Source organism: Rattus norvegicus, chromosome 3 (genome assembly GCF_021556685.1).
Source record: "Rattus norvegicus strain SHRSP/BbbUtx chromosome 3, alternate assembly SHRSP_T2T, whole genome shotgun sequence".
In the NCBI taxonomy this organism is placed as follows: Eukaryota; Metazoa; Chordata; class Mammalia; order Rodentia; family Muridae; genus Rattus; species Rattus norvegicus.
Window position 1 is genome coordinate 56,685,021 of NC_141536.1, and position 13,959 is coordinate 56,698,979.

The following is a 13,959-nucleotide window of genomic DNA, read 5'->3' on the forward strand; positions in this document are numbered from 1 at the left end:
AATTACCTGTTTGTAAGTCCTCTCATGTCTTTTGTTTTTACTGGGCAACGGCTTATTTTATCTCTGGCTTCTTTTAACTTCCTGGAGAGCAGCCACCAGTGGTTGCCCCACCTCTCCAGTCTAGCCCTTGTCTTTCTCTTCCTCTGTAAGCGCTTACAATGAGTATCTACTGATCATATACCAGGGCCCCAGGGGCGGCACTGTTAATGGCTACAGATCCATCTCAACAAATATGCTCTGTATCTGGCCCACAACTCCTGCCAGCAGGAGTGATCTGCAGAAAGCGAAGGTGGCTTGCTTCACTTTGAATTGCACATTTTATATAAAACTAGCCATGTATAAAAACACATGCTTGGAAAACATTTTAAATGATAGTCAAACATACATAATATGAAAGTTGCTTGTTTGGGTATTTTTTAAAACTATATTAAGAATATTTGCTTTTGGACTCCCTAACAACATTCTGCCCTATCCACAGATCAGTGTCTCCCTCAGTCGCCATCAGAGAAGATGATTGGAGAAGAGTCCCCTGCAGTAGATGGAAACAAAAACAGCCCACAACTGGACAAGTGAACACAGCGTGAGACCACAGGACACTCATCCTAAGTGGGATGGTTCTATCAAATCCTCCCCTCAGAGCTCGGGGAACTGTTCAGAAGAGGAGGCAAACAGATATTAAGGGCCAGAAGTGATGGATGCCACCAAGGAAACCATGTTTTCCAGGACACAACAGGACTGGTGCATACATGAACTCACAGAGACTGGCAGTGCGCACAGGTCTAAGCCTGTGGCTAGGAGCACTGAGACATGTGCTCCCATCCCTGCCCAAGAATCTATCTCTAATTGACAGTCACTCACAAAGGAAAAGTGAGTTTTCTCCAATGGAGTCTCACAGTGTATACAAGTCACACGTAAGGGCAGGCCCCATGCCCAGCATCAAATGGCCAACACAAAACAAATTTAAGGATTTTTTTTGTCTCGTTTTGTTTCGTTTGGGTATTTTTTTAACCTTATTGATGTTTTACTCTGTATTAATGGTTTCAGATTTTGTATTTACATGTGTGGGTTTCTCCTTTTTCTTTTTTGTTTGTTTTATTTTGGTTTCTTCCTTCCTTTCTTTGTTTCTTTCTTTATTTTCTAAAAGGAGATAGGTAGAAGATAAGAAGTTAGAAGCTGGGGAAACAAGGAGGATCAGAGGGATGAGGAAAATCGTGGTCGGAATATAGAAAACTTATTTTCAAATTAAAAAACAAACAAACCAATATTGACACTGCTGAGCGTCCTCACCGCTAACAGCCCTTGAATGTCCCAGCAGCACAGACAGGACCTATTAAGCATTCAGTCACCCCCTACCCTCTCCCTGGCTCTTGGTAACCACCACACTGCCTTCTGTCCTGGAATTTGACTATTGTGTGCACCTCCATCAAGTGTAACCACAGATCTGTCCCTCGATGGCTTATTTCACTTAGCACGGCGTTCGCAGCCTTCCTGTTTCCTCATCAATGGACACTTGAGGTGTTTCTCTACCTTTTGTGGAAAAGACAGCGGCAACATGGACCACCTGTATCTGTTCAAATCCTGCTCTCATTCCTAAGAACAGACGGAGTTATTGGCTCATGGGACAATTTCTGTGCTTGATGGTTTTGAAGAACTACCACACTGTCACCCAGAAGCCTGGCATTTTACATCTCCAGCAGCAGTGTTCAAGGGTTCCAGGATCTCTATACTCTTCCCATTTTGGTTTGTTACAGCTGTCCTACTGGACGCCTGCTTTGTTATAGCCGTCCTACTGGGTGTGCAATGGCATTGCATTGCGCTTTTGACTGTACTTCCAGAATGATGAGTAAACGTCTTCTCCTACGCATATTGACGAAGCATATTTGATGGTTTTAAAGTTGGATTATTTTGCTGGTGCTCGTGAGTAGGGTTTCTTTTTACACCCTACATGTTAGTCTTTAATTAGACATATAAACTGCAAATATAAACACTCTTACTGAAGTTTTGGTTTTTTTGTCTGTATGTATTTATGCCCGAGTACTTATGTGCCACATGAGTGCAGGTGCCTAAGGTGGCCAGAGGGCATTGGGTCCCCTGGAATTGGCATGACAGGCACTTGTAAGCCACCAATGTTGGTGTCAGGGACCAAACTCAGGTCTTCCTCAGGAGCAGTAAGTACTCTGAGCTGCTGAGTCATTGTTCCAAACTCCAATATTTATGCTCTCCTCAGATATATGTCTTGCAAACATTCCTCCCTATCCAATGGGTTGGTTGCCTTTTACATTTCTTTGATGATGTCCTTATGTGCATGAAGGTTTTTCATTTTGATGAAGTTGTTGTTGTTGTTGCCTGTGCTGTTCCCACCATTAAGAACAAAAGGCAAGGGGTTGGGGATTTAGCTCAGTGGTAGAGTGCTTGCCTAGCAAGCGCAAGGCCCTGGGTTCGGTCCCCAGCTCCGAAAAAAGAAAAGAAAAGAAAAAAAAAAAGAACAAAAGGCAAATCTAGTATCACGAACCCTCTCCTCTTGTCTTTTTAAGTTTTACAGCCTTTAATGCCTTCCAAGAGTTCTTAAATATGCTGTGCGTCCAGCTCTGCAATTTTGCACGTGGCTGGCCATTTTCTAGGTAATGCTTGTCGAGAAGCATTTCTGATATCTTTCAATGACTGCCACACCCGTGTCTGCTTTCTTAAGTAGTATGTGGAAGATGGGAAAGGTTTTCTTTTGGTAGTTCTGGGTCCCTTCTGGGGTCGTTAGTAACCTTTCTTCCACAGTGTGTTACATCACTTCTCAGCAGTCGTCTCGATTAGCATCTTCAAACTGCTGGAATCTCTTGGTTCCTGTCTAGGCTTTTGTGTCCTGCTTTGTCATCAGACTGTTGACTGTCACACTCTTAGCCCCTGAAAACTGTCTTCCCCACAAAATATCCTCATTTGTTTCTATAGACTGACGTGACTGAGAGCCAGACTTAACGAGAATTATATATATATATATGTATATATATATATATACACACACACACACACACACATACACATATATATATGTATATATATATATATACACATATATATAGTCACTTTCCTCCTTTAAGGGACATCTAGAGAACTGATGAATAGAATGGAGGGAAAGATAACTTTACAAGAGGCATTGACTTCGCTAAGAGATTTCCCTCACGTCTCTTGAAGTCTTTATTTGTGCTGATGCCCGCATAATGGGCTTTACTAACCAGCAAGCTGCTGGTTACAGCCCACTTCTCTAGGAAGGGTGGAAGCATCAGATTGATAAGCAACTGCTAATCTTCATAGAATAAATTTTCTCCGTATGGCCAGTTTTAAACACAGCATGACATCGCTGAATGGAGAAGCGGGAAGTGATCATCGAGAGATAACGCAGAGCATTTGGAAATGAGGCATAGTAGTCACAAACAATTCTGACTCCGTAAGAGCAGGGGTAGTAGAAAGGAGTCGGAAACTGACCATTTTGAATAGTTACTATCTTTATGACTTAATTACCTTTTTTATTTGGTGGCTGACAAGAAGCCACTCTAGGGAAGTGTTGATTTTGGTTTGTAGCTTAGGCCAACACTGGCCATCATGACAGTGAGGGCAACTCCTCAGAAGTATGATGAAGCTGGTCACATTGCCTCTGACAGAAACAGGAAGCAGAGAGCAAACAAGAAATGGGAGTGGCTATAAACTCTCAAGACCTTCAGTGACCCACTTCCTCTGACCAGCTCTACCTCTTAAAGTTTCCATGATCTTCCAAAAAATTACTACCAAGATACAAGAAGCTATGCAGGAGAGTTCACATCTAAGCCACAGCACAACCATTCCCTTTAATTCCATTAATAGTAAGTTTACACCATTCAGTTTTCTCCCCTTTGTGTGTGTACGCATGTGTACATGTGTTATATTTGTGTGCCTATGGATGTACACGTGTGTTAAGGCCAGGTCAGGTGTCTTCCTCAATCACTCTTCTCTTCAGTTTTTAAGTCAGGGTCTCCACTGATCTTGGCACTCGATGGTTTGGCTAGGCTAGGATCTTGAGGGATCCACCTGTCTTTTGCCTTCCTAGTGCTGAGATCACAGACCTGTACATCCATGCCTGGCCTTTTACCTGCCTACTGATCTGAACTCAGGACCTCATGCTTACACAGCAAACACTTAGAAGGCTGTGAGACATCTCCCTGGATTTTGTACCTTTTTTTTTTTTTTTTTTTTTTTACAGAAGGCATGTTTAACAGTTGACCTGCTGAAATCCTAAACAGTTAACAGTCAGCTCTTGCAAACTGGCTTAAACCAGCTCTACATCTCTGGCATCAACTCTTTTGTATGCGCTAAAGCTATTAAAATTACTATCCTGAAGGACTGTACAAACTAAAGGTGTAAATAGAGCTTGTAAAGCTTCAGATTAATAAACAAATGACAGTGCATAGTCATTTACTATTGGGAAGAGGATTCTAGTTGGTGTTTTGTATAGCACTGGATAGCTAAATTTTCTGGCTTCTTATTTTGTTTCAAGCACCATGATGAGTTTTTTATTGTCATTTTCCGGTCAGTCCTGATAAAAACTCACTGGTAAGCGTAATTGTCAGCAATCTACAGATAAGGAAATTGGGCTTTAGCCAGGCACATGTGCTGAAACATTGGGTTTGTGCCCATGTCTGTGTGAGAATAAGCATTCCAGAATTCTGTATTGGAAACCGGTGGTTTCCTAGGTGATGAGCAGTCAGGGCAACTGAGAGGAAGATAATGCACCTGGGTAGAGACCTGAGAGGACCACAATACAGGATAAAGCTGGAGATACCAGAGTGATCAGATCTCTCAGACCTTTAAGGCGGGTTAAAGAGTCTCCTTCAGATGTCCTGAAAGCCACTCGGAGGTTTTAAGTGTGAGATGTGAAGTGTGTTCAACTCTGTCTTTTAGAGGTAGTTTCAGTGAAGCTGGCTCAGCATACCCAGAAGAAGAGATAAATGGCCACCACAGGGATGCCAGCAAGGGATGCTGGGAGCCTTGGAGGGGGTGGGGCTAGTTTCTGGTTTCTTCTGCCATTGACTGGGGCAGGAAACAGTCCAGATGGGAAACTTAAAGAGTTTAACTTTGTGTCTGTTGATTGTGACTGTTCGCCTAAAGCTGCAAGAAGAGAAACAAGAAATTGGGGACTCACGGTTTTAAATTCTAGAAGAATTTCATCATGTCTTTGATAGTTTTTTTCTTCTTCTTCATCTTCTCTGTCTTCTATTTCTGAGAAAAGTATTAACCACATGTAAGAGCTGAGAGTTTGATCTTCTAATTTTATTTTTAAAATAATTCCTCAGCTAGTCTCCACATTGATACTTTTTAATTCAAGTTACCAGAAGAATCTGATTATATACAGAACGTCATTTACAAATTTTATTAATTGCAGGCTTTCTGAAGTTGTCTTGTCCTTTGAGTAGTCTCCCTCGCTGTGCCTGGCGGTTTGTTTTACGAATGCATTGTCTCCCTCAGAAGTGGCCTCAATTTTCTTCTTAAGGGTCCTTCCTGCCTGGCTACTCACGGTGTCACCTCGGCTACTTTCCAGTCTCTAACACGCTGGCGATTTTTCCTCAGCGGTTGCCTGTGCTTTGGTTTCAATTAGTGATGGAAGCACTAACGACTGTGAGGGAAAAATCTGGGGCTTGGTAACAGAGCTCGCTGTGTGGCGGTGTCGCCAAGAGACCTCTAACTTTCAGAACTTTTCCTTTTGGGAAATTCTGCAATGTCAGATTCCCCGAGACCTTTTTTTCTGAGGCTTTTTAGCTTTTGTTTGAAAATCCTCTGCCTCCTGCTGGAGAGACCCGCTGCTGGCAGTCCAGTCGCAGGAAGAGGCCAAGGGGAAGTGTCCCCACAGTTCTGCAGCCCTTTACTGTGTCTCTCGGCTGGAACCCGAGCCTCACTCCTGATCTAAGCGTCCTTTGTTCAGTTTTCCCAACTTGAACCTTGACTCTCCCATAGGACTAGCGGTGGGGAGTGGGCACAAGATGGTTGGAGCACTCCTGGATAAGGATTCTTTAGGGCTCTTAGCCGAACCCTCCACACCCCACCCCCACCCCCACCCCCTCCCCCAATCCCCGCCCCTCACCTCTACCCCCATCCCCATGCCCACCTGGCTGTGTCTGCTACAAGCACTCCAATCCATAGAAACTTGTCACTTTCTCTTCTGATTTTGGCTTTTCTAACTGTGCGTGTCAATGCTTCCTTTAGCTCCGCTTTTAAAAGCTGTCCATTCTAGTGATGTTTATGGAGGAAGTGAGGACTAAAGATGTGTTATAATTTTGCAATTTTTGACACTACAAATATTTGGACTCTATATGAAAATTTAAAAGATTACACGACCAGAACAAAATAAAAAGGGAAATAGGTTCTCTTTTCTTCTGATCTTTTTCCATTGTGTCCATAAAAGACACTGCATTAATTGGTCAGACACTGCGTATTTGAGATAAAGAATCAGCAGGAAATAGAATATAAGAAACAAATCCACCTTTAAATTATTTTTTCAGAGTCTCCTCAGAGGAGCTTTTCAGTAGCTGATGGGACACATCCCCATGGCCATTTAGGCTCTTGTGAGTTTATCTGAAATTGATGAAGTGTTTTTGATGAGTGACGTGCCCTGATGGTGTACATTCCCGCTGATTGATACGTGGCAGTGTGCTTTCCGCTGAGACGGGGATTGGGCATCGTTTTTGTTGGCATCTGAAGTGAGGTGCTCATAGGAGGACCCCTGAAAATGGTCAATAGCCAGGGAGCTGAAAAAAGCACAGGGTTCCTATGGCGCTCTGCGGGATAAAAGCTAGAAATTAGCTGTCACCCAGCCAAGGGAGCTGAAGACCCCAGTAAGTACGCCATTGTTCTGATTGAAGTGGAAGGGAAGGCAGCGGAAGAGCTTCTACTCCACATCTGAGTGCCAGGCCAGCAAAGGCAGCAGAGAAAGCTTTCAGTGAGTCAAGAGCAGTTAACAAACTCTGAAAGGGAAGAAGTGGGCAAAGCCACACTGCCTGGAAGCTTTATTGAAAGAAGAGAACTTCATATACAGGGTGAGGAAATGACTCTCTTGATGTTCAGCAAAGATGGCGACTCAAATGACAGGCAAGATCTGGGTGAGAATAATGCTTGCTATTCACGAATTTACCCAGAAAGTTACAGGTACCTTTTAATACCTAATGAAATACTTTATTGCTTTTTGCGGGTAGCTCTGGGACATGGGTAGTTGTTGGACAAAAGACACAAACTCTCAGGCAAAAGGAATAATAAAAATCCCACACATAATGCCAACCTAAAAAAAAAAAAGACATTCTTGTGGACCAGCCACACAAGAACATTCAGATTTTTAAGGAAAATGGCAGGGGACAGTTGACAAAAAGGAACTGGACAAGCCTATTCTCTCTGACATGGGGAAGCCAGTTCTGGAAAGAACCACTGACGAGCTTTTATTGACAAAATCTACTGAGGCAAAAGTGATGAGACAAGACAGATATTGAGGATGAAAACTAATCTTTCTCCAATGGGCAGATTCTTAAGGAATGAATTCTCATCACAGGGTTTGTGGTTAATTAGTTTTACTAGTAAAGTGAGGGGGGGTCTGTTCATTGATTGTTTTGTTTTAAAGATGAGCGATACTTAATCACTATAGGCTTCAACTCGTCTGTTTAACCCGGAGAAGGCAGGAATAAGAAGTCAGTTATAAAATGGGGAAAACGCCCCAAACTGAATATTTTTACCATAGAGGTTGACGTGAAAGAAAAACAAAAATACCACTGAGAGCTTAAGGACTGCAATGAAAGCTCACTTACCCCCCACTCTGATACCCTTCTCCAGATGAATCAAGTGATCTTGATTTGTATCTGGAAAGCAATACTAATTAAAAAGAGACTTTGAGCGAGGGACAGCTCCCCAAACATTCCCCGAAAGGGTTAATGTTGACACCGAGGCCTAGAAGAATAACTTAAAAAAGCGGAAAGACTTTTTTTGGCTGTTGGTGTTCCGTGGGTGCTCAGGTGGTTCTACTGCTTTTAAGGTCTCATGGAGACGTAACCTTATGGTGGAGCATGTATTGGAGAAAAGCAGCTCACATCAAGGTGACTGGGAATCTGAGATAGGAGAGGGAAAGTGGGGGTTGGTGGGGAGATGCCCTAGTGACCCGGCTTGCTCTGTGCACCACTATGCACTTGCTCTGTGCACCACTCCACCACCACCTAGTATCCCACTGAGCTTTGAGTTCATCAGTCTACGTTGATGGGGTTAGCCTGTGCAATCTAGTTACCACCAAGAAGCACCCACTCCCAAGCTGTGCTGTACTGGGCCGTGAAGTCTGGGGGATTTTAGATCCATGTCATAGCAGATGTGAAGACCGAAGTCCCAGGATCAAGCACTGCCCTTGGCTAATAATAAATTCTTACCTATGAGCAAGCCTGGTCACCCAATTGAGGATTCATCTTGTCAAACAGCCCTCAACTGGCTTTCTTCTGCGTCATCTTCCTCTCTACCTTCTAACATCTATCAGGCCAGCTGCCGAGTGCCATTGTTCTTCAGAGCAGAAAGTCTTCCTCCACCTCGAAGGTTGCCCAACTTTAAAGTGTACGATCTAAGCTTAATGTGCAACTGACATTTTATTCTTTGATGTGGCCCCACATTTTCATAACGGCCAAATGCTTTGTGTGGCAACCTCCTACAGACCCTGTAGGATCTTGAGCAGGGAAGGGATATTAAAGTTCACATTGAAGAGTTTGATCCTAGGCACACACCATTCAAAGCCATGCTTTTCCTTAAGTACTGATTTACCCCCATTATGATCTGCATTTAAAGTTTGTTTAAAATCCATGAATGGCTGGAGAGACGGCTCAGCGGTTAAGAGCACTGACTGCTCTTCCAGAGGTCCTGAGTTCAATTCCCAGCAACCACATGGTGTCTCACAACCATCTGTAATGGGATCTGACGCCCTCTTCTGGTGTGCATGATGACAGAGCACTCATATACATAAAATAGGTGAGTAAATAAATCTTTAAAATTCATGGGAATAAAATTCAAAACAAATCTTCCTTGACCTCCTGGGAACACTACCTTTGAACAACACCTTAAGGAGGCTAGCCATTTCTTTAAAATGTTTCTTTTCATTAATTTAAACATTTAGAAGACTACTTTTTAAAATAGCCTTATTTTTTTAACCTAACCAGTTCTTTCTCCTGGATTGTTTGACCTCTTCAGAGTCCTTGCTATTTCCATAGTTTCCTCTGAGCACAGCATAGCCAGTCAATTTGACCCTGTACTGACGCTTTGGCTTGTCCACTTAAGCCTGCAAGTTTGCTGTTAGCAGAGATAGAAGAGACCTCAGAAAAGACTCGGAAGGCTTTGGAAGGGGTGTGTGTGTTTGTGTGAGTGTGTGTATATGTGTGTGACTGTGTGTATGTGAGTGTGTGTATGTGTGTGTGTGAGTATATGAGTGTGTGTGTAAGTGTGTGCATATGAGTGTGTGAGTGTGTGTATATGTGTGTGACTGTGTATATGTGAGTGTGTGAGTGTGTATGTGTGAGAGTGTGTGTGCGTGTATGCATGTGTGTGTGAGTGTGTAAGTGTATATGTGAACGTGTATGAGAGAGTATGTGTGTGCGAGTGTGTAAGTGTGTGAGTGTGTGTATAAGTGTGTGTGAAAGAGTATGTGTGTGAGTGAGTGTGTGTGTGTGTGTGTGTGTGTATAGCTGTGATTTGACTAAGATACAAATCATGAGATACATTCCATGAAGTACTACAAACCATTTCAAAATGTTCACATCTAACTTAAGTATTGAACATACTTTGGTACAACTGACTTCCAAATGGGGAACTATTTAACAATAAAAGCATGCATTTGATCCAGCACAGCTCTAGGTCTCTGTGTCTGTCAGTAAATAAGAGTCTTATTGAAGAAAGAAACAAACTGAAAATGTTTTTCAATCAGAGCAAGGAAAGGATTTGAAACATGTTGTAAAATGGAGTGACAGCAGTAACTTTGGCTTAGTGGGGGACAGCACCACTGGAAGTGAGAGGGTAATATGGACGTGAGCTATCCAGCCAGTGAAAGACAGAGAAATCTGATGTCCATATTGCCGAGTGAGAGAAGCCAATCTAAACCCAGGACTCTGATTCCAGCCAAGTCACTCCAGAGGAGGCAAAGCTGTGCAGACAGTGGAAAGAGGATGAGGTGAACAGGCAGAGGACTCTAGAAGTGCTCTAAGGAGGTGACACTACTGTAAGTCATCACACACTCCTGTCATTATTATCTATTTGTCAGAAGGCATGGAGAATACAGCACTAAGAGCCTTAGTGGGGACTCTGGAGTGTAGGTCATTGTACTGACAGTAACAAGTATATTACATGAATGGAGATGGTGGTGGTGGGAGGTAACAGGAGATGGTATGTGAAGGGCTATAGGGATGATTTCTGTGCTTCCCATTCAGCGTCTCTGTAAACCTAAAACTGTGCTAAAAATAGATTTTTTAAGCGAACAGTAGAGGGAAAAGCCATTACAGTATGATCTGTGGACAGTTTCCTATCATCTAAGTGGGGGCTGTGTGGCCTACATCTGACGACAGGAGTAGGGAGGGAAAGGGAAGATTCAAGCAAAAGACTGAGAGCATATATGGAAAATTGGGTCAACAGCACTTACTGACAGCCAGAAATGAGGACGAAATGGAGACTGGACTTAGGGGATAAGCCCCTGCGGGTGTGGTGGTGCTTTTGATCGAGGCAAGGAGAGTGTAGACACACTCCTTAGACAGCAGATGTTGGAGTAGGAGCTGGAGAGACAGCTCAGTCACTGGTCAAGAGCTCTAACTCGGTTCTCAGCACCTACACAGTGTCTAACTCTCATTCCAGGGCACCTGACACCCTCGTCTGGCCTCCATAGGCTCCAGGTGCACAGGAGGTGCACAGACATACATGCAGACAAAACATCCATATACGGAAAATTAATATGGTATTGTAGGGTAAGGTTGAGAGGGAAGACTATAAATAATGCTTTGATTTGTAAAACTGAGGCCAACCATACAGACAGATTTTGGCTGCAGTTCTGAGGACAGGCACATGTGGTGTGAACAGGTGCAGTGGGCAGGAGGAGGCCAGGAACAATGGGGCAGAGTTTCCTGTGGCACATCAACTGGCATGTTCTCTCTCTCTCTCTCTCTCTCTCTCTCTCTCTCTCTCTCTCTCTTCCTCCCCTTCCTTTCCTAGCTACTGTCCCTCCCTTTATCCCTCCTTCCCTCTACTTGGCTAATCCTTAGTGTTTTTAAAAATGCAACATCTGCTTTCCTAGGATGACATGTTTTATTTGTTCCTTAATCTGCCGATTTTTTTTTAATGTACCTGGTATGAGTTTTAGAAGATATATTTGACTGTTGCCCTTCCTGAGTGGTAGGAGTGTCTTTGGATACTCATCTCTTTCAATCACGTCCCAGTTCATGCTACTAGGATATGGCTGGTGGTGAGTCCTAATACAGTTCAAAGGGAAGGGCTAGCCATGTCAGAATGACCATGAGTGTAATGGAGGTTGAAACTTACAGCCCCATGCCCTAACCTCCAGGAGGGAGGACTGAGTCCAGCCATGGAATTGGTGCCTTTATTAATTGTGTGTATCTGTGGTCTTATGTGCTCGGGACCCTCCAGCCTTCCTCTGCGTGCCTCTTCAGCTGCCCACCCATGTCCTCTAGACTGTGCTTTTCTTAGGTCCCTGAACCATTTAAACAAATCATTAACCCTGAAGTGAACCGTGGGAATTCCCCCCAACTTGTAGCCCACCCCATCCAAGTATGGCCTTTGCACAGGGAATCTGCTTAGGGCCAGTGTCCTAATTTTATATCTGTTGCTGAGATAAAACACCCTGACGAAAAGCAACTTGGGAGAAAGGGTTTATGTTCTATCACCAATCCGGCTTACTGTCCATCATCACAGCAGGAAGTTGTAGCAAGAACTTGGAGCAGCAAGTCATCGCATCCTCGGTCAAGAACAGACAATGAGGACATACATGTTTCCTGTGATTCTACACTGTTGTCAAGGTGACGGTCTGAACTAACCATCACAGTTGGCATGAGCAGGCGACCACCTCAGGGGCCTGGGTCCCTTTACTCATGAGGTCTGCACAAACTCATCTCAAAGACTTCATCTCCAAGTTGAATTGGAACACACTAGTTGGCATTGAAAACCTAGATGCAACATACTCGGTGACTACACACCTTCGCTGATCAGTCATTCAGCGTAGAAATATAAGGTGTTTTAGACTTAGATTTTAGCCATATTTAGCTATATTCAACTCCAAAGTAAAGTTGATTTTGCTCTCTAGATATGTATTAAATCCTGGGCTGACAGCCCTATCTTTCCAACTTTCGCTGCCTTAATTGACATTCATAACCACTTAGTGTCCTCGGGATACTCCTTAGTGCTACAGTTGCCTCATTGCGAATTAATCCACCTATTTAGCTGATCTACTGAAAGGGACAGGTCTGACCTGGTCTGAAAAGTACTCAAAAGATTATCCCACTACAGCAACCGACTCGAGCTGGTTGAACACTGCACTCACCCATGAAATATTCAAAACATGTTGGCTGGATGACAGTCCCAGTGTTTCTGAGCTTTAGTCTAAAACCTGCCTGTAGGTCATATAACTCTTTCACGGTGTCTTTTAAATTTTTACTTTTAGTTCATGTCAGTGAGTGCTTGCCTGCATGTGTGCATGTGTACCGCACTCGTGCCTGGTGTTTCACAGAGACCAGAAGGGGACTGTGGATCGTTTTGAGTATCGTAAGCCTCCATGTGGACCCTGGAACAGAACGGGAGTCCTCTGAGGGAGCATCCAGAGCTCTTAACCACTGAGCCATCTCTCCAGCCCTTATAGGTTTTTGTTATCAGTAATTATTTTCCACTGGTTGGAATTCATAAACGACTAAGTCACAGACTTTCTGAGTTACTTCTATGACAAAATAAAACTTTTTGTCTTACTATTAAAATAGAACTTTGTAGACTGCCATGATTCGGAGATGTTCAAAGAACAAGTGCTTCAAAGATCTTTCACTGAGGCTCTTTGGGATGGAGGCTGTGTTTTGACCACTTATCAGAGGTCATAAAACCGTAGTTCAAGGTTCCGAACCTGGCAGCACCTTATCTGAGATACACCGTGTCGTAAGACGGCGGGGCCTGTATCCAGGCATCTGCGTTAGAGCTGCAGATGTGGTGGGAGTCTATGGCCATTGTTCACAAGGGATGATATTCCTCCTGACTGCGGCATAGTCTCCTAGCTCAGCCACGTGGGTTATCTATTCCTATAGCATTCCGGGTAATTTAAGAGCTATTTCTGTTTTAGAAGAAATCATTCACTTTATCAGCGGTACACAGGTGAGTTGACCTTAAACTTAGGTAATTATAATAATGAAAGAGCTAATAGCACATTCGCGAGCATGCGCAGACCCTCGCTCTCCGGCTATTGTCTGGGAGCCATTATACTGCGTGTAGCGCTCCTTCTATCCCTGTTTCCTTGGAGCCCTTCCAAGACCCAGTCAGTTATTTAAACTCTCGCTGAACGTTGGTCCGTTGGTATTTTTGTGCTCTGCCTCGGATGACTTATGGAATTCTTTCCCCTTCTCGGTGAGATATTTTCTGGATCTGTTCACAATCATCATTCACTTCCCGTGCTGCAAACGTAAGGCCCACCTAATCAATCACCACTTTGAAAATAAGACCATCCTTTCTTTATTATATTAGGCAAATTAGTCAAATGAGTGTTTTCTAAAACTTGCTGCCTTTTTTAGGGTCCTTGGCGCTCAGCCTGCCTCCTTTGCTGCTTGCTTTCTTTCTCCTCCAGTTTGCAAACAGCATGAATCCTGCTTCACTCTGGTGTCCAAGGGGACCCATCCTCTCCAACTTAGTCATCTGCTTTGATTATCTCAGGATCTCCTTTGGGGAGCACCCCCTTTCTGAGGA

The 13,959-nt window shown here is 43.6% G+C and overlaps 1 long non-coding RNA gene across 1 annotated transcript; it reads left to right on the forward strand.

Annotated features, from left to right (window-relative positions):
- The first annotated feature begins 4,737 nt into the window (after positions 1–4,737).
- On the forward strand, positions 4,738–12,989 carry LOC147995510 (uncharacterized). Its single transcript, XR_015683557.1, has 3 exons — positions 4,738–9,000; positions 11,938–12,041; positions 12,683–12,989. It is a non-coding gene; the product is annotated as an uncharacterized LOC147995510 (long non-coding RNA).
- The last annotated feature ends 970 nt before the right edge of the window (positions 12,990–13,959 follow it).